The sequence below is a fragment of the Phyllostomus discolor genome, chromosome 13, assembly GCF_004126475.2.
Source record: "Phyllostomus discolor isolate MPI-MPIP mPhyDis1 chromosome 13, mPhyDis1.pri.v3, whole genome shotgun sequence".
Classification (NCBI taxonomy): Eukaryota; Metazoa; Chordata; class Mammalia; order Chiroptera; family Phyllostomidae; genus Phyllostomus; species Phyllostomus discolor.
This window is the reverse complement of record NC_040915.2, coordinates 11,858,341-11,884,167: the sequence shown is the minus strand read 5'-3', so window position 1 is coordinate 11,884,167 and position 25,827 is coordinate 11,858,341. Positions and strand designations below refer to the sequence as shown.

The 25,827-nt window shown below is 36.8% G+C and overlaps 1 protein-coding gene and 1 long non-coding RNA gene across 2 annotated transcripts in view; both read right to left on the bottom strand.

Moving 5' to 3' along the window:
• The window catches only part of CTNNA1 (catenin alpha 1), a 176,313-nt gene that overhangs the window by 70,794 nt on the left and 79,692 nt on the right, over nucleotides 1-25,827 (bottom strand). The window lies entirely within an intron of this gene.
• LOC118498031 lies at nucleotides 11,734-17,207 on the bottom strand. Its single transcript, XR_004900548.1, has 3 exons — nucleotides 17,194-17,207; nucleotides 15,899-15,906; nucleotides 11,734-14,462 (listed from the first exon to the last, which is right to left on the bottom strand). It is a non-coding gene; the product is annotated as an uncharacterized LOC118498031 (long non-coding RNA).

The following is a 25,827-nucleotide window of genomic DNA, read 5'->3' as shown; positions in this document are numbered from 1 at the left end:
TGTGCTGGTGATAATAAATGTGCTCCTCGGGAAAGGATCTAGAAGATGATAACTAATTTTCCTAAGAACACATTTAAAAAGATAAAGCATGCAGTGATCTGAGCAGCTGTCAGAAATTTAACTGTCTTTTTAAAATTTAAAACACATTCCACATGCCATTAGAAAAACCACCTATATTTCAACAGGAACAAATAGCACCGTGATTAGCAGCCCTACTCCACACTTAGGCCTGTGACCCTGGACAAGTCCTTCAACCTCACTATGCCTTGGGCCTCTCATTCCTAACAGGAAATTAATAGCAGTAACAACCACAAGGGCATTTAATACATATAAAGTCCTGAGAACAAGCTGGATAGAATAAACATTCAATAAGTGTTTGTTATTCTTAATAGCAATATGTGGACCAGGCCTGGTCAGGTAGCTCAGTTGGTTAGAACATTGTCCAAATATGTCAAGGCTGTGGGTTCAATCCCCAGTCAGGGCACATACAAGAAGCAAACAATGAATACATAAATAAATGGAACAGCAGTATGTGGAGAACTAGATGTGACAGATTCATCAGGTAGAGAATATAATCACACTGAAAACATGTTAGATCCCTGTATTGCTCTCCAAAACTCTTTCTACTCTTACTTTCCTCACTAAATTAATGTATAGCCTTCAAAATGAAGACTAGTAATTAGAGCACTTTTAACAAGTCAACAGACTGGATCCACTTTTTATATTTAATATTGATATAAAACTGACCACATTATCTCATAGTCAAGTAATCTGCTTTATCAAATATACAATATTAGACATGACATTTCTCTGGTTTAGCTTTATAAATCAAGGCTAAATTTCAAAAGATTTAGAATCACTAATTCCAAAATTCCTTCTGGGTAAAGTAGTTACTTAAAATCAAGTAATGTGTCTTATCTTTGTTCAGTAAAATCATGTAGGACAACATATACTACCCATTATCATAAATATTAATTTTCAAAAGAAATAACCTCACTGATATCTCCATCTTCTGACCATTTTATTTTAGGACAAAATACATGACTGAAAATTAAAAATCACTATGATGTTCTTTTTTAGCTTAGAAAAAAATCTACTTCAAGTCTACCACATCTAATTTAGGAAGCAGCCCATCCAATTATGACAGATCTGGTTCGTAGGTAGATTTGCCAGGAGTATTATTGAGGGGTATGAGGTAGGGTTTAAAAGCACAAAGATAACCCATCAGTCTAGTGCACACAGAAGGGTATGTGTTGTGGTTGTTGAACAGTGATCCTCCATTATTAACAAAATCTCTATTAAATATAAAGAATCAACCTCAGAATCAACCTGTCTGAATGAATACACACATTTAGTTTTATCAGAACTTGCAGATCACATGGCCCAGACTTTTCAAATCAAGAACTACTTTTCTGGTACTCTCTTTCCAAGATCACGATCCAGTTTATCCTACAAAGAAAATCACTTTATCTTCTCTTTCACCCACAACTTTTCTCCACTTTCTCACATCTTTTGAACCTGGGGCTTTTCTCTTTTCTTACTTATCAACACATGAACGAGCTCTTCACATACCTGCTTCTCCGTCATGGCTCCCAAAATACCAAGGCTAATCACATTACTGAATGAAAAAACATTCAGTCGCAGTATATCAACTGCTGAGCACCTACCTTCCAAGAAATACCTATAATTTAAAACATACTCCTCAACTCCACAAAACTGAGTTCCTATAAGCTGCAAACTGATCCATACAAATTAGGAAATACTGCTAGAAACAGGAATACAATTACTCATCTACACTGCCTTCTCAGTCTGCCCTTCCCGATACACAGATATTTGAATATCAATATAAAATATCAAATAATTTTGTTCACTTTGCTTTTATATTCAAAAGACCACAAATACCAACCATTTAGGAATAAAACCCTTTTCCTTTTCCTTTTAGTAATCAGCACTCCCTCTAGCTCTCTCACCAAATAAAATCCCCAACACCCTTCATGTCTTTAATATGAATACCTATTTTGCAGGTTTTGTTTGGGGGTGGGGAAAGTGCCTTGGGACAAAGAGGACATGGGAGTAAAAGACATGATTGTGATATTTTCAGAAATGTCAAATTCTTGGGGTAATAACAGGCAGTTACCCTTACTTCTCCCATCTCTGCGCTAAAATTTCATACCTGCTTTATCAAGATTTCAAAGAACTAACCATGAAAACACTGACTTTTCACATGAAAGTATGTTCTGCCACAATTTGTGCTCCAAAGACAGTAGCATCATTCTAAAACCTGCATGTGGCACACACTGAGAAGTGAGTTCAGAAGTGACCTTGACACTGCTACTCCTATCCCATCAACTTCCCCAACTTCCCCTTGAAATTCACCAGGAGAAAAATGGCAGTGAGAGAAGGAGGAAAAAGAACTACTACCCTCAGCACACTCCTGAAGGCATCTGGGACAGTGCCACACCGCTTCATCTCTCCCCCTTTTCTCCTGACAATCCCTTCAGGCTGGTGTGCGCGAAACTGCTCTCTGACACTTACCACCATCTTCCAATAATTAGAGCCCATTTTGTTATTGTGTTAAAACTTCCAGTTGAAGATTGAGCTATTATTCCACATAAAAATCTAATAGCAGGCGGTCAGGAATTTTCTTCCTTTTGATACAGCATTCCTGAAGTGTCAGAAACATTATAGTGCATAAACAGCATCATCATCCAATCTGCACTCGACTAGAATTAGATGTGAGATGAATTACAGATAGAATGTGATGAACTGGACAAACAATGAAAGGGTTTACTTCAGCTAGTTGACATTCCCTCCAAATATTGGGTTGGCCAAAAAGTCCAAATGGCTTTTTTTCCATAAAATAAAAGACACATTTTTTCATTTTCACCAATAACTGTATTAATCTGGATATTGTGAGTATGTTAGCTATCTCCCAGGTGGTATAAAGCTGACTATTCTCAATTAATGTCTCAATTTGATCACTATCAACTTCAACTAGTCTACCTGAAGGACATGGAGCATCACCAGGCAAGAAATGTCCAGCGCAAAACTTCCCAAACCACTTTTGACACTTTCAGTCACAGCACCATCTCTGTATACTGCACAAATAGTTTTTGCGTTTCAGTTGCCTTTTTTATTTTTCTTGAAATAAAGCATAATACACCAAAAATGTATATTTTCTTCCATCTTCAATATTAAAATGGCTACACAAAAATTCACCAATTTTGTTAAGTATTTTTTAAACGTATGCTAGTATGATAGCACAACATAATCTAACAAAATAGTTTCAAATGAAGTTAAAGACAACTAAGCACTACTACAACCATCCTACAGAAAAAAACAAATGAACTTTTTGGCCAACCCAATACATCACCATCAATTATTATAAAATTATTAAGCAGACATATTTCTGTTAAAATCACAAATCTACTGGCTTCTCAAAACAATATTTTAAAGATCTCACCTTCTAACTATCTTATGTTAAATTTCTTAGTTTATTTTTTTTACTTAATCTTTATTGTATTTTTTCCCATTACCATTTAGTCTCCTTATACCCCCCACCATGCAGTCAGCACACTGTTGTCCATGGCCATGAATCCCTTTTTCTTTTAAATTCCTCAGTTTAAACTGGGAAGGACAGTCACCCTCCTTTATTCTGTTATTAACTAGCACTTAAACTGAATTTCCAGACCTGCTATCAGCTGAGATTAAGCACACTACAGATAGCACAAACAGGAAGGGATGGGACAGAATAAGATTCAGTCTTCACCATGTTAAAGTTGAAGTGTTTGTCAGCCATTCAAGTAGAGATGACAAGTCCAGGGTACAGATCTAGGCTGGGAATATAATTTTGAAGTCATCATCAGTGAAGAGAGTTATATAAAGTCATGAGAATGAATGAGACCACCAAGGGAATGCAGGTAGATAGAGGAGAAACTCCACAACCAAACTTCTCTTACACCAGTATGAGGAATTCATCACATGGCAGTCAACAAAAAAAGTATGGATTTTCAGTCAAAAGGGCAGCATCCCTTCAACATCAAAGGCACTTAAGCAAAGCATGTTCTATTGGAAAAACTAACGAGAATAAGTCAACTTAATTCATTAAAATAGGCTGAGACATTTCAAGTCAAAGGAACTGTGAGCAACTAAGGATCTGCACACATATGACTGTCATGAGCCCACCACCAGTCACACCTCTGAGTATGTTCCCCAGGTGAAGCAGGTGTTGGAGAGAGCCCTGCTCTCAGTGAGGTTAATAAACTAAAGAACAAATAAGAGATCACAGAACAATCAGAAAAGCAGGTTTTAATTTGGGGAGAAAAGTACGGATTATGTACTTGAACTACAAAACCACCAAATAATCAATAAAAAGATAACCACATAATTTTCTCAATCTTCATAGAGTTTTAGGTTACAAAGTATGTACATGTATCAAAACTTGTGAAGTAGTACACTTAAAATTTGTACATTTCACTATGTTTAGAGGTATAGTATACAAATGTCTGCAACTGACTTTGAAATACATCAAAACAGTAACACAGAGGAATAGGTAAATATGTGGTAAAACAAATATACCAAATGTTGATCACAGAGTCTAGGAAATGGGTATATACAGGGTCCAGCACAAATACTGCCCCTTTTTTATTACAAAATCATAAGCATGTAATTCTGTAATATAACAATATCACACTCAAGTGCACCATATGACATTTTAGGTGAAATGTTCAAATTAAAACTATAAATTATTACACCCATATTATCCTACCCACCACACTCAAACAAGCCTTTTATTTCTGTATATGAGTGTTCACTGCACAATTCTTTCAGCATCTCTGCATGAAAATTTTCACAATAAAATGTTGGGAAGAAAGGAAAAATATAATTACAATCGTAATTTGTGGTGTTGTCAATCTAATATACTATTCCTCTACTAGACCCGCAGTGTTGCATGGTGGTTAAGAGTTTGGACTCTGGAGCCAGGCTGGGTTCAAATGTAGCAAGCAACTCCACTTACTACCTGTAAGACCTTGAATAAGTCATTTAACCTCTATGCCTTAAAAGTATCAAACTCATGCTCTGAACATAAAATGGGAACATGTGTAAAGCACTTAGAACAATTCCTGGCCCACAGTAAGTGCTAAAGTATAAGCTATTGTATTATTATTACTACTAAATTTTTTAAATAATTCAGCAAGTACTACTTTAACTTCCACTATCGAAGATGATAAGGTGATAGGCCCTTGCCCTCAGGAATTTATAATTTAGCTGGAAATAAAACTTATAATATTCAATAAACAACTAATAAAAGAAAATAAGCCCAAAAATATGAACTGGATGGTACCACCTAGATTACTGGTATTTAGAGAACAGGGAGGGTACTGAAGAATGCAATGGAGAAATGAGCTTTAAGTTTGGTATAAAAGTACCAACAGGATTTCAATATGACTGGGTGCAGGGACAGCCAGAGCCACTAATCTGATGGACAATACCCATAAGTGCAGCTACCCACAGCTTGACCAAGATAGGACCATATACCAAAGGGTCTCTGTGACCAGGAAGGACACTTAGATTTAACATGGTCAACAAGAACAGCCAACTCCAGGTTTCTGGAGATGGCTGGGCTATGATGATCAAAATGGTGATTTAGAAAAACATGTTTTGTCAATTTTTCTTCTTTTGCTGAGAAAAACAAAACTCTCAAACCTCAACTATCAGAAAAGAGCTGCTAATGAAGATGGACAGGGAAAGAGGTTTATTTAAAGGACAGGCAAACGGTAGGAACCAATCAATGGTCCATTGAGATGGAACAAATGGCTCTCTCCAAGAGCTTTGTTCAAGAGAAATGGGCAACAGACTGGTATGATGGAAAAAGCAGTAAAAAAACAAATAAGTAAATCACTCATTTACCCAGATGTACTAAATAAAACAAGCCTCCAAGTTCTCATGTTAAATTTTAAGTTTTCATGATTAATCTCTGATCTAAAACTATTTTCTGAAAAGATATATAACATCGCCATGCTACCACATTTATTTACAGCTTTCCTTTTCAAGTGTCAATAAGAACTTCCTTTCATGAATTAGACACAAAAAAGGCAGAACCATTTTCTACTTTGCAAAGTATGGGGCAAAGCACTAGTTTGGATCCCGTTCCCTCTAGTAAATTGTATCCCTTTTTTCCATTTTTAATTACATACTCAAAAATTTTGCAAGGCCAGGAAGGGTAGTCTAAAACTATTTAAAAGTTTTAAACTGCCCTGGCTGGTGTAGCTCAGTGGATTGAATGTGGGCTGCAAAGTAGCCGGTTCAATTCCCAGTCAGGGCACATGCCTGGGTTGTGAGCCAGGCCTCCATTGGGGGCCATGTGAGAGGCAACCACACACTGATGTTTCTCTCCTTTCTCTCTTCCTTCCCCTCTCTCTAAAAATAAACAAATAAATAAATAATCTAAAAAAATATTTAAAAATAAATAAATAAAAGTTTTAAATTTTTAGAACAGTAATTTCTGACTCCCTAATATAGTACAAATGTTAAACAGAAATGCAGGAGCACAGTGTAGTGACAACCTGTTAAATTTGCTTCCTTGCATACTACACAAAAGAATCACATTGTAAGGTTTAATTTGTTACTTTCATATATAAAGAGGTTCATTAAGGCCTTCACTGTTAGAAACCTTAGTGGAACTACTTTTTTTCTATTAAAAATACATGAAAAGGCTGCCAATACAATTTTAATAAAAGACCCAAATGGTTATCTACCTCCTATCTTAACAACAGAAACTGAAGATGAAAATGACATCTTAAAGGGTTACACTAACAATAGCAACAAGTTCCAAAATTTCAGAATCCCTTCATTCCCAACCTAAATTTAACTCAGTCATGTCTTTAGTTCCCTCTCCATAATCAAATACTTTCTTTTTCTTTAGAAAGACTCTTTCAGAAATCCTCATAAATAAAAGAGCTCTTCAATGTCTCAAATGAGAACACACATTTCTTTTTTCCCCCTACATTTTCATTACAATCAAGAGTAGCTGATAAATTTTCCCAATTAGGCAAACCACCAAAATTGTCAGATGTCCAGGCTTTTTCCACAGACTTAAGAATTCTACATTAATTTTTATTTAACCAAAGCAGAGGAAAACCAAAATAAAAAGAATCTACCAGAAATCAACTCTTATAAGTTTTTCCAGCTCTTTTTACAAGAAGAAAAGGGACATGCTTTTCCCTCCACTAACAAAGTGACAAAGTAGACCTGTCTCACCCACCAAACATGGAATGGAATATGGGTTTCCCACACACCTCCAAGCAAGTGTCCACAACTGAGAACCACTAGGAAAACAGCATTCCAAGCTTTACGAAAAACAGAAGATAAAAACTCAACAAGGTGTAAATTTTTAGGAAACAGGCAAAAAACAAAACACACACAAAAAAACGTTTTACCCAGTATGTACTGGATTTTCTGTCATTGCTAAGGGACATTGCTTTAAAGGGCTTCTACCAATAAATCTGCAACTTACTGCATCCACAATAATATTTTTATACAGAAACTATAAAAGCTGGCTTGTACTGGCCATTTTTACTTCACTGGAAAAAGAACCTCTCACTTGAATTTGTATAGAATCATATTCAATGCTTGCATTCAGAAACTTGTATATCCATAAATAAATTGCAGATATCCACACAAAATTTGCAAATGTGGGTAAAAATAAAACACAATAAATATTCTTAAAACTATTTATGAGTATAGAAATCCTGCAGATGCGATGTCAATGAGAATTGTGAAAGAATGGTTTATAATAGAATGCTATAGAAGAAAAGGCTCTGAAAACCTTCATTAAACTAGCTCCATGACTGGGCTTCTTCTTCCATCCATCCAGGTCAAATAAATTTTGATCCTAAGTAACTGAAATGGCCTGTTTGAAAACAATTCATATAAAATCTACAATGTCAAAACCAGGCAATTAACCACTACCTTGTATTCAACCATGTAATTTTTGCAAAGGAATCTGTATTTGGAATATGTCAATCTATATGAAAACTCTCATTTGGAATGAGAAAATTCTTTCCTAGATCCACTGAGTGAGTCTTTTCATTTTCTTTTTTTACTTTTGCATGTGTTTCACACACACACAGCCATGTTCCTTTTGAATATTTCTGTTCAGTCCTTAAGCAACACCTAGGAAGTATGCCTTTGTTGTACAGGTGTGTGATACAAGTATGGCAGCGTTAATATTTCCCTTCTAAAGAGTAAACAACTAATGGAGGCTTTTAAGGCTCAAATAGTTGGCTACTACTGTCAGCAATTCTTGATTAATAAAACTAATTTAGCACACAGTGAATGAAGAAAATGTTATCGTTCACCTGTAAGCATTTCTAAGGCCAAAAAATAAAATAAAATCTGTTAGTGTTGAAACACAACTAAATTTAGACCAATTTCCCAATTTTAAGTATTTGCTAGTATAACTTGGTATGTGACAAAGTAGTATTTCAATTAAGGAAAAAATGGTTTGCCCTGGCTGGCATAGCTCAGTGGACTGAGCATGGGCTGAGAACTAAAGCATCTCAGGTTTGATTCCTGGTCAGGGCACATGCCTGGGTTGCGGGCCAGGTCCCCAGGGGGGGCCATGAGAGGCAACCACACACTGACGTTTCTCTCTCTCTCTCTCTTTCTCCCTCCCTTCCCCTCTCTAAAAATAAATAAAATCTTAAAAAACAAAGAAAAAAATGGTTTCGTAATAATTAGTACAGATGTTAAGTCACTATCGAACTGGAAGAAATATTAAGTTGGAGCAGTTCTCTTTCACACCAGGCAGATGAAAGACCGAAATGAATTTGTATTATGTTGGTTTAGCTATTCTGAAAATACATTTCCCAGAATTCCCTTCTCTGCACAATTCCTGGTTAGCCTGGACCACATGAGACATCCTTGCCTGACACTTGGAAGTTGGAAATGATGCAGCATCCACCTTTTTTTTTTTAATCCTCACTCAAGGACATGCCCACCGACTCTAAAGAAAGAGGAAAGGATGGGGGAGAAAGGCAGAAACACAGACCGGTTGCCTCCCACATGTGCCCCGACCTGGAGCCATACCCACAATCTAGGCATGTGCCCTGACCAGGAATCAAATGTGCAACCCTCAGGTTTACAGGGCAATGCTCCAATCAACTGAGCCACACTGGCCAGGGCAGCAACCATCTTTTTAATGCTGGGGTGGTAGGTATAAGTACAGGTGCTATTGCACGTCATACACACTGCTGATTTTCTGTTGGATCACTTTGGTAACTCAGGCAGCAACCAAGACCACATCTCCAACAGGATTTTCTCCTTCAGCTTTTCTGACTTGAGGCCTAGATATAGTAGGAGGCCAAAATGAGTTCCAGACTGTCCTCATGTGATCCAGTTCATGTTCCAGGGTAACTCTGCTTCACATATAGCATCTGCTATTACTGATTGCATGCCCTACTAACTTCTGACTCCAGCATCAGACAAGAGGAACAACCTCACGAGATTACACAAACTGTTTAATCTGTTCCCGTGACTGCATAAGGTCAAATCCCTAAAATAAATACCTTATATATTTTTTCATAGTTGCCCTGCTTCTGTGATTGAACTCTAAGTGACACAAAGGGATGTGTATGCATGTGTAAGTAAGTATTCCAAAGTGGAGAATACGTTTTTACCCCAAACAGGAAATCTTCTTGTCATAAAACAAAAAATAAACACGCATTCATGAACCTAAAAATAAAACTCTGATATAGTGAAAAGAAAGCCATATACAACGTTAAAGGACAATGACAGGTTTAGAAAAAATACATGCCACGCTGACAGCAAATACTAGGTTAATAACGATAATATTCAAAGAACTCCACCCAGGAAAAAAAGAGAAACACAAGCCATTAGAAAAATGAGCACAGGTATGAATAGACAATTTGCAGAAGAGCAAATCCAATGACTGGACAAGTATATAAAAAGATTATTTAAATTCAAAAGTTGTCAGGGAAATGTAAGTTAAAGTAACAATGAACTATTACATCATACCCATCAGATTAGAAAAATTAAAGCAAATAACACCCACTATTAAAGAGAACACAAAGACTGTTTTCTTACATTGGTAGTAGAACTGCAACTAGTTTGGCCTCTTTTGAAAAATAATCTACCAAGATCCATTCAAAGAAAAAAATGTGTATGTACCATTCAACCAAGCAATTTGATAGAAATAAAATCTAGAACCTATCTCATAAAACTAAAGCACAAACACCAGGTACATTTTTCATGGTGCTTTAAAACAATTTTTTTAAGCAAATGCTTGGAAGAAGAGGGGAGCTGTCAAGTAACTCATAGTATATCCACATCATGAAATATTTTCAGCAACTAAAGAATGAATTAGAGGTAAACTAGGAGACTTTAAATGATTTTAATGAGGTATTGCTGAGCAACAAAAATGCAGGTCTGTAAACAATAATCCCACTTTGATCAAGCAAACACCTACACAAAAATAAATAAGTACCTATGGGTGGGAGGAGATTGGTGACCTGTCATCTGTCATAGAAGCAGAGAAAAGCATGGAGATATTCATACCAGGTAACACTGGTTCTTTGAAGAGAAAGATGTGGTGTGAAGAGAAATCTGAGTGGAAAAAGAAAGGGGAGAGAAACGGGGGAAATAAGAGGACCCAGCATTGGGATACAGATCCCATTTATAGAAAAGCTATGTGTAGTAGAGGTACTGAATTTAAAAGGAGGATTATCTTTGCCTTTATACATTTTTGTATTGCATAGTTACACTTGTTACAAGTGAAGCTTAATTTATTATTATTATAATATTTTAAAAGGCAATTTAGGCTGTAGGAAAGAACTATTATTGAACTATAGTGGTCATCAGTTTCACTGGATCCTAGAAAGGAAGGGACTATCATATAAAAAGGAAAAAAAAAAGTAGAAAATGGAAGAAGAATGAAGGCAGTGGCAGAGAGGATATATGGTGCAGAAGAGGCTGAAATCATTGTCCTGGACTGCTGCCCAAGAAAGAGATGAAAGAAAGTACCTCCCTGAGCTGAGCCTGGAAGCAGGAACTATTAATATGGGTGGAGGAAATTTGGCTACTGGCCCACAACCTCACAGACAAGGCCCATATTCATAGGAATGCACTGAGGCACTGTTAGAAATATTGCAATATTACACACAAACACACCAAAGTGTAATGCCAGGCCTGGTAGAGGACGTCACAATCCTTATCCAGAACTTTTGCGCTACTAATTGGGTAGCACCTACACTAACCAGATGTACATGTACTGACTGATCTCCCCTGCTGACAGGTGCTAGTCATCCATCCTGCAATGTCCACCTTTACTGACAGGCAATGTAGCATCACCTCCCGTAATGACCAGCTGCCATAATCAACTAGATAACCTCCAGAGATTGTGACGCCAAGGACCTCAGAGGCCCTGGAGTCAGTTACTAGCAGGACAGGAAAAAAGGTTCTATTAGATAGGAGCCCAATAAAGAAAACAAAGAAGGCAATGTGGGTTCTCCTCTCCTGATTATTAACTATGACATACTCTAGACAGAGTATATTGTGTAAGTATCCTGAACCTGAACTTCCCAGGTATGTGTCACTGGTAACATTACATTGCATGTTTTCAACTGGACAAGGCAAAGGGTACTTTTTGTTTGTTTGTTTACTGAACAGTCTTCTTTCTTCCTAGAACATAGCATGTCAGTTTTTTATCATGGCTTTGGGTGATGTTCAACGTTCCCTAAACTAAAAGTAAAAACTCTTTGTGCATAGCTAAAGTTAAAAATCCAGTATTAGTAAGCAGAAACTCCTATAAGCCACCAAAAAGGACTTATTAGACAGGGTTCATTGGGGGTATCTTACATCTTTTATAGTGGTTATAGACAAATTTTAAATCTGTAGAGATAATGCCTTTCGGACTCCAAAACCAGAAAGCATCAAAGTTGAAAAAGAACAAATGAAGGTTTTCAGGTCAAGAAGCAAGGTTGGAAGTTAAAGACCACAGAATTGTCAGATAAGCAAAAGTAAAAGAGACTACAGTGAAATGACAAAACCTTCAAAGTTATGGTGAATAAAGACTACTTTAAACCATCTGTGATGAGAAAAGGTATTAAATTATTAAGTGTAAAGAGACTTCACACTCGGGAATAAATATCTCAAAGAAGACGGAAAATGCCTGTTGGCTATGTAGATAATACACTAAGATGTGCTATCATTAATAGTAATTATTTGTTAAATAGAAGCAACCTCAATGTTAAACAGAACACTCAATAATAAAGCATCTAACCTAAGGCTACTCCATCTGACTCCGTTAAGAAACAATTCAAACATGAAACAAGACACAACGATTATATTCCAGACATGTGAGGACTTCATTGCCAACAAGGGACCATAAGCTGATGACACAGTAGAGGGAACTGGAACAGAGGCCTCAGATTAAATATCTAAAAAAGAAGGAAGAAAGCAAAGACAGACAAGAAACAGCTTTCTTAGGAGTAAAAAAAAGAGAATGCAGAAGGTTTTGGCCAAAGAGAGTGAGTGATGTGAAATGATACTCAGTGGCCATGAGAGCGGAGTCTATATAATATTTGGGAAAACATTTTTCAAGGAAAAAACAAAATAAGTAGAAGTCAGCAAATTATCATAGTAAAGCCTATTTTACAATCAAGTAATATGACTCTCAATACTGACACATGTAATCTTTAACATGAGCATCTATGTATGTACTTTACAGTATCTACATAAAATATTTCTGGAAGGAGAAATAAACTATAAGGAGAGAAACTGGATGGCTAGAAAATAAAAATGAGAGGGAACTTTATATATACTCACTATATATTCTTTTACATCCTTTTAATTTTGAACTATTTAGATATATTACCTATTACAAAAATTTTTTAAACTTTTTATTAGATGTTAAGAAATAATGTAGCCATAAGGATCTCAGCTCAACAGAGACCTACCTTTTTGCAAAACAAACCATGAGAGCCAGCAAATGGAATGCCTCCCTATTACTCTTAGCTTTAGTATCATTCCCGAAGCAACTAACCATTAATCCAATCAGCGAGTTCCTATCTCCTAAGTGAAGAGTGACGGCTCCAGCCAGACACGTGCCTCACTTCCAAGTCAGCCTGGCTTAACTATGAAGATTTTTCTCTTCAGCCATTTTATAGCTCTAAAGAGAGACAAAGATTATAACATGAAAGGGAAAAAAAACTTCTAGACCTCACACTAGGTATTCCAGTGTCTTTTTATACTACACAGGCAATTCCTAAACTTCCTTTTTGGTTAATTATTTAACCAGCTCAAGGGTACATAAATTCTCTTAAACAATGAGTTAGTAGGTATGTTAATAATACCAGAATAAGTCTTATTCATTACACTAATTTTCTCTAGTGCTAGAAAGATGTGCTAATAAACTAGAGAGAAAATATAAATACGACTTGTAGAAAATGAACAAGAAAAGAAACTATATGGATAGTTATAGTGTTCAAATGAAAAATCTATTTCAAGTGCAATCACCAAATAAATCCAAAATGAATGGGAAAGAACAATGAAGAGATTTTTTTTTTTTTTACAGAGATGCCTATATAAAACTCAATTCAGAGAATGAGCAGGCAATCCAGAGCGCCCTTCCCCCATGCCAGATAACTCAGAATTAACTATAAAGAAGTATGCCAGACCCAAGCAAAATGTACATTTTAATAGTAAAGAGAACATATTATGAATCTGGGAATAAGGCCACCAACTTCAGGCAAGACAGTTAAGACAAATAGAGAGCAATAAAATAACCTCTGCAACACAGTCAGCAGGAACACACTTGCTAAAAATTAATATAGTCTTTAGACATTATTACCATAATGCACATAAGAAAGGGACAATTTTCCATCCATTTTCAACCTCAGCTGAAAGAGAGGGGGGAAGGTAAGAGGAGGGAGAGAAGGAATTAAGCTCTTTCACTGAGCAGAATGAGAAATGCACTAACTCTAAGAACCACTGGAAAGCAGAACAGGTTAAAATAAGATTAAAACAAACAAACAAAAATAAAACAGAGAACCTAAAGTTAAACCATTCAAAAAACTGAAATTTATTGGTAATAATACCAGTAATATTTTAACAACAGGGACTGGTTTACACCCTCCCCACTAAGTTGTATTCATATCACACACTATCAACATCCCCAACTCAGTGTGGAGGCAACTGAGACTTTGGGGAGTGTAGGTTCCTCTCATGCTTGGTGCAGCAGTTAAGAGCTAAACAATGTCACTCTACAGAAAACCCCTTCAAGGAAAAATGTATCTTAAGCCAACAATCTATGCACACTAGAAAATGTAATTCAAACATCTCTGGAGAAAAAACAAAGTTTCAAATTGGGTAAATTATACCACCTTAGAAGCAGGACCACAAAATCCCAGCTAAACAAAGAAAATTTTAAAGATCTAGAGGAGCTACTTGCTTCATCTCCAGAAATTCAAGTAACAGTAACCATCCCTGATAACGTCAAGGAGAGATATACTAGCCTACACAATCTCTTGTCATTTTCTGCTTTTACCTTCAACTCCTCAGTCTCAGATAAAAAAGCACCAACTTCATTAGTACCAAGCTCCAAGCAGCAACAATAGAACTGGGAGCTGCCCAAATATTTTCTTTCTATAAGTCACTGCAACTTTACTTGGGGCAGCAAAGACTTGTTCCATCTCCTGGGATATCAATTTAGAGAGATTCCCTCCCCCAAATAGGCTTCACAAGTACTTGCCCACACTGATCTGAGAGTGACTGTCTCTTCCAAAACACATCTCTCTTACTTCCTGCCACAGCACCTGAAATTCTATCATCATGCTTCTCTATGAGTATTTTTTAAAGCAAATATCCCCAAATAAAACAAGAATAAGAAGTGGAGGAACAGAAAAATACCTGACTTTCTCAATCAACAATTTGACTAAGAAATTATGACAGCCAGAAAGGAATGTTTTCAGTTTTCCCCTAGTTACAAGAAAAACAAGAATTTTCAGAAATTCCTGCTCTTACATGAATTTGGTTCTGGTGCCTGTTACAGTCTGGTCTGGTAGGAAGCATCAGAAGATAAAAGGAACTAACTACATAGAAAGTTAACATTAATGAGAAAACCCTAGAAATAAGTCATTATGGTCAATCTGACCATTTGTTTGTAGCTGTAATTTTATATTACAAACACAGACTAGATTAGAATGAGACTTATTTTCTGTTTGTAACATTTTTGCTGGCTTCTATGATAGAATTGGACAAACTTCTGTGATAAAGCCTCAGGATCACTGAAAGCTGTGAGGCTGCTGACTTTGGTCGCCTCTTCATCATAGAAAAGGCTAGCCCCTTGGATTCACCAAAGTTGATAGATTTGCAGCTTAGCTCTGCAGGGCAGCAGTAAACCCTACAGGCCCAGCGATGCTAGTCTGGCAGGTGTACCACAGGAAAAGCACATGTGACACAAACTCAAAGTCCACGCTGTGGAGCTACACGTACTACTCATGGAAGTAAAAAGAGCAAAAATCTATTGTAGAGAAACAAAATAATTAATGTTGCTTAAAACAAGATACTTAACTTACAACCTCTGCTACATCTTTTGTGCAATTCTTTCAAGTTCAAGTGGGCTCACAATACAACCATAAGACACTACTATGTATTTCTGAGTATCATTATTTCAACCCAAATCCATTACATTCCTCTGACCACAAAAACAAACAAACAAAATCCAAAAAGACCACATAAGTAATGTAAAAGCTGATTCCTTTTCAGAGTTGTATAATCAAAGTACATGTTTACATGCAGAATCTTCAAATTAAAAATACAGTGTATTTTAAAATGTGATAAATTAAGGGCCAACAATATGCATAATGTATAGATCCACCCCTTTTTCTCTAAGACAAAATAAAATTTAAATAGCTTGAAATGATACATGTTCTGTATCTGATTTCTGAGTTTTTAAAATATTTTTGATTCAACAACCTTAATATGACATATTCATAATTTTAATAAAATAGCCAAAGAAAATTGCAGGCCATTAGTCTGTCTGATTCAAAGTCAAGAGATCAAAGAGGCCAACTGTGTGCAAAATGTAGGTTTTTAGTGCAGCCAATGTCATTCTGATGGCAATGAGACACACAGACCTCATTTGAAAATGGAGACATTACTTCATACAGGATAAACAAAGTGCCTTGACTCCAATAGGAAATATATAATTTAAAATACATATCACATCATTAGCATACACATATGTGAAAAAAGATGGGAATATTTTTAAACATCTTTATTAAGATATTCAATTTATTGCCCCTGACCAGCATGGCTCAGTGGCTTGGGCATCATCCTGCAAATGGAAAGGCTGCCAGGTCAATTCCTGGTCAAGGCACAGGCCTGGGTTGCGAGCCAGGTCCCCGACTGGGGCACGCAAAAGGCAACCAATAAATGTTTCTTTCCCACTCCCTTCTCCTTTCTCTACAAATAAAGAAATAAATTCTTGAAAATTTGCATTACAAAAAATATGCAATTTATTAAGATATAATTCATATACAATTCAGCCAGTAAAGTGTACAACTCATTTTTAGTATATTCACAGATATTTAAAACCATTTCCATTAGAACACTGTCATCACACACACACTTGTACCCTCCCTAATCCATGTGGCTCAGTTTGTTGGGCATTATATTCCAAAGCAAAAGGTCATGTTTCAATTCCTGGTCAGCACACAAGCCTGGGTTGCGGGTTCTGACCCAGGTCAGGGCACATACAAAAGCAACCATCTGATGTTCCTTTCACACATTGATGTCTCTCTCCCTCTCTTCCACCCTCTCTCTAAATGAATAAATGAAATCTTAAAGAAAAAAACTTGGACCCTTTAACTATCACACCATTGCATGTGAATATTCAAGCACTAAATTTTAAATATCTAAGACATAGAAAACACACTTGATTTTAAGTTTAAAAGCTCAAGATTTGTTGTCCTTTCCTTGAAACTAATTTCTAATATTCAGTCTAAATTTGTTCCTTATACCTCCAGTATCACAATTTATCCATCTCTTTCAGAAGATTCTTTAGATAACTCCTATTTGGGAAAAAGTGCATATCCCTTACACATACAAATGCACACCTTTTTAGCACCCACCAATAATTAAAAATACATAAAACAAAGCCCATAAACACACTTTTAAATGTTTTAGAATACTACATACAAATAACTATGGTACATGCCTTTCTTGGGTTTAGAAAGTACAAACAGGCTCCAAGTCCCACTGTGCCCAACTTACTTAACGGGGCCTAAAAGAATGTTAGACACTCTCTTCCTCCACCCACATATACACCCCCTAAAACTGTTGATTCACCGGATTCTCAGCTGCCAAAGAAAGTAGACTAGCTTAGTGTTTGACATTTCCTTTTGGCAGTCATTAGTCCTTAATGTGTCACTGTCTAGAGGCTAAATGGAATAGTTTTACTCGTTTTCTACTTGAACAGATCACTTTCTTGGGCCTGAAGAAATGTACCAAAGGCTAAATCCACCTACGAGAAAGCCTCTGATCAAAGGAGTTACAATATAAAAATAATATGATCAAAACACCTCTCTCTCCATACGCCTCTTATCACTAGAGTCTGAGCAGTAACTTTCTACACACGAGCATTAAAGGGGAAAAGCTAACATTTCCCAAGACCTCTGGCAATGAGAGTGAACCACCCACCAATAGAGGAAGAGGACTGCTTCGAGCCAGTCTTGCTTGTAAAATGGTGCTTTCATGGTTCTTCATTCCCACCAAGCCAAGAGGTTTGCCATCCCCTGCATATTAATTCCTAATTTTTAAAAATATTTAATTTTTAGTGAGAGGGTGAGGGAGGGAGAAAAAAACAGTTATGTGAGAGGAACATCAATTGGACACTTCCTGCACAAGTCCCAACCAGGGACCTGGCCCACAACACAAGCATGTGCCCTGACCAGGAATTGAATCGGCAACATTTCATTCTATAGGACAATGCTCAACCAACTAAGCCACTCCAGTTAGGGCTAATTCTTAATTCTAAATCTATTATTATTATCCCCTTAGCCCACTCCTCAATGGCAATCAATGCCAGCCTTACATTTCTGCTTTGTATATCCTATTTATTATAGTTCTATACTTCTTCAGTGCTTCATAATAATAAAGCAATTTCATTTACATTTTTTACCTACATTGTACCAACATTATCTCTTCTAAGCCAGATCTCCTCCTCATTTTTATTTTTGCCCATGAAACAGCACCAAAAAAGGAAAAAGAGAAAAAGATAATAGTGGATAGGATGTTTATATTCAAACAGGCTTTCCCTAGGCAGAGGCCATGTCTTTTAATAATCAGCGGAAATTTGAAATCATGTTTGACAACAAAATAGTGTTTAACTAAAAGCTTTGTTGGGAGTATTTGAGATCTTGCTTCCCAGCAATTGTCCTCAGTTTGGGCTCAAATAAACTCTTACAAAATTTTTTTGAGATGGTGTTAAGGCAACTTCTCAAGTACAGGAAACCTGCAGAAGACAAGTCATGCCCCATCCCCACAAGAAAGCTCTGATTATTGACATTTACTAAATTGCATTCAGTCGAGACCTAGTGAACAAAATAAAGATCAGTACTAAATTACATTATAGTCAGGTAGATAAGCAATAAAAGATGTCTAACTATATACATGATAGAGCTTTAAAATTATGACTTACAAGGGCAAGGGTTCTAGTAATGCTCAAGAAACTGGACTATGGAATGCCTATCGGGGTGTCCAACCTTTTGGCATCTCTGGGCCACACTGGAAGAACAGTTGTCTTGGGCCACACATTAAATACATTGTGACACATAATTACAAAAAAAAATCTCATAATGTTTTAAGTAAATTTACAATTTTGTGTTGGGCTGCATTCATGGCCATCCCGGGCCACATGCAGCCCGCAGGCTGAGGGTTGGACACCCCTTGTTGATTAAGCAATGACCATTTTTGACATTCTAAAAAGGTGATCACTAAGAACTTAACCAAGAAAACTCAGCATCATGCAATGATTATACTAGTCACGCCCTTTTTGAAGAAACAAGGAACTCAAATCCGACCTAGTGACAAACGGTTTACTTCAAGGGCACATATACACAAGAGCTAGGCAACTGGCCTTAGAAGCAGCCCAACAGGATCCTACTCTTAGCTGGTCGCACCCTTCCCCAGACGCAAATACCTGACCTATTCTTACCCTCTATGCTGCCTATCTAATTCACAGCTGCTACTCACCCACAAATTCACTCTGTCTTGGCCCCTCATGACTCTGACTCCACTAAATAGCATGATTTCCTACTCAAGTGCCCATTTACTAACTGCATCATTTCCCCCTTTTTTTCCCATACAAATTCCCAAGAGAATCTAATCGGCCTGAGAGACGTCATAGGTCAGCCTATGAACTAAGGATTGAGAAGGGAGCTAGATAAAACAAGGACTTCCTGAGGCTGCAAGACAGACAAATGCCCTCACAGAAGGGCTGTAAACATGGCAAGAACTGTGCCCTTAAACATCTAATATGCTGACACCTATTCAAATAGTCATGCTGATACAATATACCATTTTAAAACTTTTTATTATGGGATTTCCAAACATATCCCAAAGGACTGTGAATAGTAAATGAACTTTCTTATGTAACATCACCGTGCTTTAACCATCAACTTTCTGCTTTTCTAGTTTCATTTATCACCCTTCCATTAAGTTTTTTTTCTTTTTGGTGAAATATTTTTAAATTAAGACCATGTCATTTTGTAAGGGATTCTCTTCTATGTACCATTCCACATAAACCTATGTCCATATATGGACGTTCAAATCTTGTCAACTCTTGAGGGTTAAAAGAACTGCCACTTGACTAAAACCTCAAGTCAAAAACATATTTAATGACATTCATCAATGTTAACCCTAAAATTAATGTAATTCTTGATTCAGAGTGGTTTTAAGAAAATGGCTAATTTGGCATTAGCTGGGAAAACCTAGTCAAAAAAACAATAGTTTGATTATAGCATCTAAAGTTTGCCAAAATGAAAGAGCTATACAGTCATCAAATAAGGCTAGTGAATGCAGTTTTTTTAAACACTGTGACTATAACTTTCAGTTTTAAAATTGCATTTTTTTTCTGAATGCTACAAAATTTAATATTGTTTTAAAAAAGAAAAATCCGCCCTGACTGGTATGGCTCAGTGTGTTGGGTGTTGACCCACAAACTGGAAGGTTGATGGCTCAATTCCCAGTCAGGCCACAAGTGGCCCAGGTCCTCGATTGGGAGGTATAAGAGGCAACCAACCAATGTCTCTCTCCTTCTTTCTCCCCCCGCCTTCCCCTCACTCTAAAAGTGAATAAATAAAATATTTAAAATAAGAAAAACCCAACAAATGTCTTTTTAAAGTTCTGAGTCCATTTCCTCAATTAGAAACTTTTAATAGTCTAAAAGATAAGGGGGAAAAGGGGATCCTTTATTACTACAGAAATCACTAAAGAAGGGTATATATGAACAAGCAACCTTTTTAAAAACTGATTTGAGAGAGAAGAGAGAAACACTGATGTGGGAGGGAAACACTTATTTGCCCCCATGCGTGCCCTGATCAGGGGGATCAAACCTGCGATCTAGATGTATGGAACAACGTTCCAACTGAGCCACCTGGCCGAGGCTAAACAACCAACTTTTGAAAGCCAAACAATTTTTCCATATATAACGGCTTTTATCTATTTTTTTACCAATAATAATCTTTTACTGTTTCCTTTTATTAATTCTAGAGACAGGAAGGGAGGAATAAAGAGAGGGGGAAAGCCCTGGCTGATGTGGCTCGGTGGATTGATGCCAGCCTGCGAACCTGAAGGTCGCCAGGTCGATTCCCAGTCTAGGGCACATGCCTCGGTTGCAGGCCAGGTCCCCAGTAGGGGGTGTGCGAAAGGCAACCACACACTGATGTTCTCCTCCCTTTCTCCCTCCCCCCCACCAAAAGTAAATCAATAAAATCTTTTTTTAAAAAAAAGAAAGGGAGAGAAACATCAATGTGAGAGAAAAACATCAATGGGCTGCCTCTTGCACATACCCTGACTGAGGACCAAACCCACAACCCAGGCATGTGCCCTGACTGGAAATGTATGACACCCAACCAACTGAGCTACACCAGCCTGGGTAAAAATACAGAATCTTAAATGTAAAATAAACAAATATGTTCTGCTTCCCAGCAATGAGCATGTTACTATTATGAGCTTTAAGGTTTATAACTGGGTGTCACTGATCAAATATTTATAATTTTTCTTATAAAACATTTCAAGTTATTTTACATTAGGGAATAATAACGTTCACATAGACATAAGATCAAGGGCAAGCCAAAACATAAGCCTTTTTATTCCTAGAAGATGAGCTTCATATTTGAATCTACAAAAACAATAATTCTTCTATAGCAAGGAGAAAACTCAGGACAAGTATGCTTTGCAGTATAATTTAAAGGATAATTAGCAAAGAGTCTTGAAATAACATGCATTCTATTTGGTACACTATTACAAACTGCAAATTACAAAACCAAAAGTTAGAATATCTGCAACTGAAGTAAAGCCAGAACAGGAAGGCAATCATTTCAACACATCTGAAAATACTATGTGTAAGATAATTAACTGTCCAGATGTTATCTCAGCATAAAGCAACTCAAAGGAAATATCTTCCTTATAGTATGTCTCCAAATCATGACATTATGAAAAGGTCTTAATAACATTTGTAGAGAATGACCAAACAAAGTAAGTTCTCAGCAGTCTTTGGTTCTAAATATCAACTATTCCACTTTAAAATACACAAGCTATTAGTGACTGTCCAGTACTGATTTAGCGGTCATCGGATGTGAACACAGATTTGGCTCCAAAATAAACAGAAAGAATAAGGACATTCACTCAGAGAAGAAAAACATCACATTCCACAGACTTTCACCCTTCTATTTTTATATTATGACTAAGAAATATGAAAACCAAAGTAACTTTCAAGAGAGCAGGACTGAAATCAGAGAAGAGGAAATGTCCTGGCAGACAGGGACACACTCTGGAAAGGACAGTTTGGCAAATATGCAAGTGTTTATTAACTACTTTAAGTCCTCTAAAACACCTAATTAGAAAAATTTTTTTAAAATCGGTGAACATAAAATATTAGGAGAGTTGTGATTGATGAACTTTTACTTTTACAGGTTTATCACATATGGGCACTGTAAGTTGAACAGTTAACATCCCAAAACATCTAGTTTGTTACATTTAAAGAATTACATTATTTTAAATGAGTCGATTTCTTATCATCAACATATGACAACGTTGCCAAAAGTAAAGCCTATTCCTTGAGCCAAAAATGAGGAAAAATAATTGTATTATAATTTCTTAAAATAGTACCAACTTGCACACACACACATATATATAGCACTTTACAGTTTTACGTTCACATCAAATATGGTATCTGCCCTGCTTCAAATGAGGAAGAAAAAAAGACCCTTCCTATCAGCTGTGATCAGACACTTGAACTACAAGATCATGTGGACTGGTGGTGGGGACTACCTCTTTGGCTCTTTGCTACAGGCACAGAACAAGGAACGGAGCAGTCATACAAAGCGAAAAAAGACCTGCCACAAGAGAGAGGACAGCAGCCTATCCAGATCTCTTTCCACCTTGTTACTGGCTACATTTTCTGCTCTTTTGTTTCAAGGAACTTTGATATTTCTATAAAACTACTACCCATTATTCCATCCTCATCACTTTACTTGGTCTTATTTGTGTGGTTCTCTGCACCTTTTAACAAAGTTAGGTAGGGGGCACCTATTATTGCCTATTTTACAGCAGAGAAAATATTGGGGAGGTAATTTGATCATGCTTTAATGAGTTCTATTCTATAACCACCAGCTTATTGTCCACCTTCTGTGGTATCACATGTGAAGAGCACCACTTGAAGTAGCTCTGAACTAAAAATCAAAAAACTCAGTTCTAGTTAAGATAAAATAAACACATTCCATCCTGTCTACACCACTAAATGCAACTAAAAACCCTGGCAGAAAGGAAACGAGAAAGGCCAGATCCATAATTGTACCTGAAGACTGTAACTTCTCACAGTAAGAAGAAAATCAATCAATGATAAGAAAGAAATAGAAAAACTCTGTCAACAGCAAAGAACATATTTTTTGCAAGTGCAGACAGGACATTCACAAAGGCAGCATCTGGCTCATTATAATACAAACCTCAAGCAATTTAAAGAATGAAATCATGCAAAGTATGTTCTCTGACCATATTGAATTTGAATTAAAAAATCCATAACAGAAACATAGAAAATCTCCAAATAATTGGAAATTAAACAACATTATTTCCAAATAATCCACTAGTCAAAGAGGAAGACTTAATAAAAACTTAAAATATTTGGAACAGCCCTGACTGGTGTGGCTCAGTGGGTTGGACATCATCTCACAAATTGAAAGGTTACTGGTTCCATTCCCAGTCAGAACACATGCCTGGACTGCGGGCCAGTTGGGGGTGCTTGTGAGAGGCAACAATCAACGTTTCTCTATCTCTTTCTCCCTCCCTTTCACTTTCCTCTAAAAATAAATAAATTCTTTACAAAATATATTTTGAACAAAAATGAAAAAACTATGCCAAAATTTATGGTTGCAGACAAAGTGTGATTTATATGGAAATCCTCCCTAAATATTTACATTTGAAAAAGAGGAAAGGTCTCAAACCAATAACCTAAGTTCCTACCTCAAGAAACTAGAAAAGAACAAAATAAACCCAAGGGAAACAGAAAAAAGAAAATAAAAAAGCAGAAGTCAGTGAAATTGGAAGTAATAGAGGAAATCAATGAGACCAAAATCTGGTTCTTACAAAAGAGCAATATAAATGATACTCCTGCAGCCAGACTGACAAAAAGAGAACATATATAAATTACCAACATTAGGAATGAATTAGAGAATACGGCTACAGACACCCCAGAAACATTAAAAAGGTAAGTGAATGCTGCAAACAACTCTGTATATAAAATTTGACTCATTATATAAAATGGACTACTTACTTAATAAAAGGTACAAACCTCCAAAATCCATCCAAGAAGAAATAGATAACCTAAACAATCTTATATCCATTAAAGACATTGGGTTTGTAATTTAAAACCTTTAAAAAGACTTGTTGGCTGGACTAGATTAAGGCTTGACAAACTTCTGAATAGGACCAGACAGTACATATTTCAGGTTTTGGGAGCCATTCTGTCTCTGTCACAAATACTCAACTATGCCGTTGGTGGAAAAGCAGCCACAGATGACAAGTAAACAAATGGGCATGGATGTGTTCCAGAATATTTTTATTTACAAAAATAGGTGGCAGCAAGACTTGACCTGAGCACTACAATTTGTCAACCCCTGCACTAGATGACAACTAATGTCACTTCCAAATTCTGAACTTTACAATTCTATAATTTTGTGGTCGAAAAAATCACTTTGCTATATAACAGTTCAAGAAAAGGATAATACAGCCCTGGCCAGGTAGGTCAAGTGGTTGGTGAGTTGTCCCAAACGCCAATAAGGTTGTAGATTTGATCCCAGGTCAGGGCACATGCCTGGGTTATGGGTTCAATCCAGGCAGGGCGTGTACAGGGGCAACAGACCAATGTTTCTCTCTCATATTGATGTTTCTCTGTCTCTAAAAATCAATTTTTAAAAAAACATATCCTCGGGTAAGGATTAAAAAAAAACATTCTCATGTGAGGTCTTAAAAATGAACTGATTAATTAACAACAAACAAATAACAAATGCTATCGCACAAGGATTAGTGACTCAGTTTTGACTTGTTAGATGTACACTACAGTAAACAAACAAAAGAAAACACAACTCACCACTTCAGTCAAACTAGTGTTAAATAAATCCTTACCTCAAAAAGATGAAATCAAAGCCTAAGGTGAAATATTCTCAAGTGTGCCCATTAATATACTTTAGGAATAAATATAGTATATGATTATAAACAAACCCTAAAAGTCCAACACACATAAAACTAAGGATCTACTTTATTTTGAAACGTGCAATTATGGCCATAAGAAACTGTCAAAGATGTGGGGGAAAATATAGAAGAAAATTTATATTGCTTATCACCCCATCACCTAGTGACAATTACTAATATTCTGATATATTTAGAGGTTACTCTTTTAACCTAGAAACATTTTCTATATATGAAATCTTTTCAAGCCTGCCTGACATCTAAAGAGCAGAAAGTAATACCAAGTGTGGTAGGCAGACAGACAAAAGCAGAGCAAGGACAATAGGCCAGGTACTGAACTGAAGGTCACCTAGAACAGAAAGCCCCAGAGTCCCTAGCAATGGGCAAAATTGGGAAAACAAGGACCTCACCTGCAAGGTAACCTTTCCTCTCCTAGCATATCGCTCACTGGTCATGCAGCTCAGACCCTCCCCTGACTTTTCTTCCTCTGGCAGGTCACTAGTCATGTGGGTTAGACTCCCTTAATGCGGGAACAAGGAAGGGGGCTGGAGAATAGCCCTTAAGCATTAAGCCCCCAGGACAATGAGGTTCTAACCTACATCAAATACATCTAGCTCACAGTTGCGTTTCATCTCCAGACCCAGAAAAGCAGCAAAACCAGAAAAGCAATGCCATGGCTGACCCCAAGACCAGCTGCACTGGCTAATGACCCCTTGCCCTAGAGCCCACCAATCAGTGGAGACCACTACCGTGAAAGGACACACCTTTATAGGGAGTACACCTGTGCCATTCTGGTCCCTCTCCTTGCCCCCACCCAGGACGGTACCTTTACACTTCTCC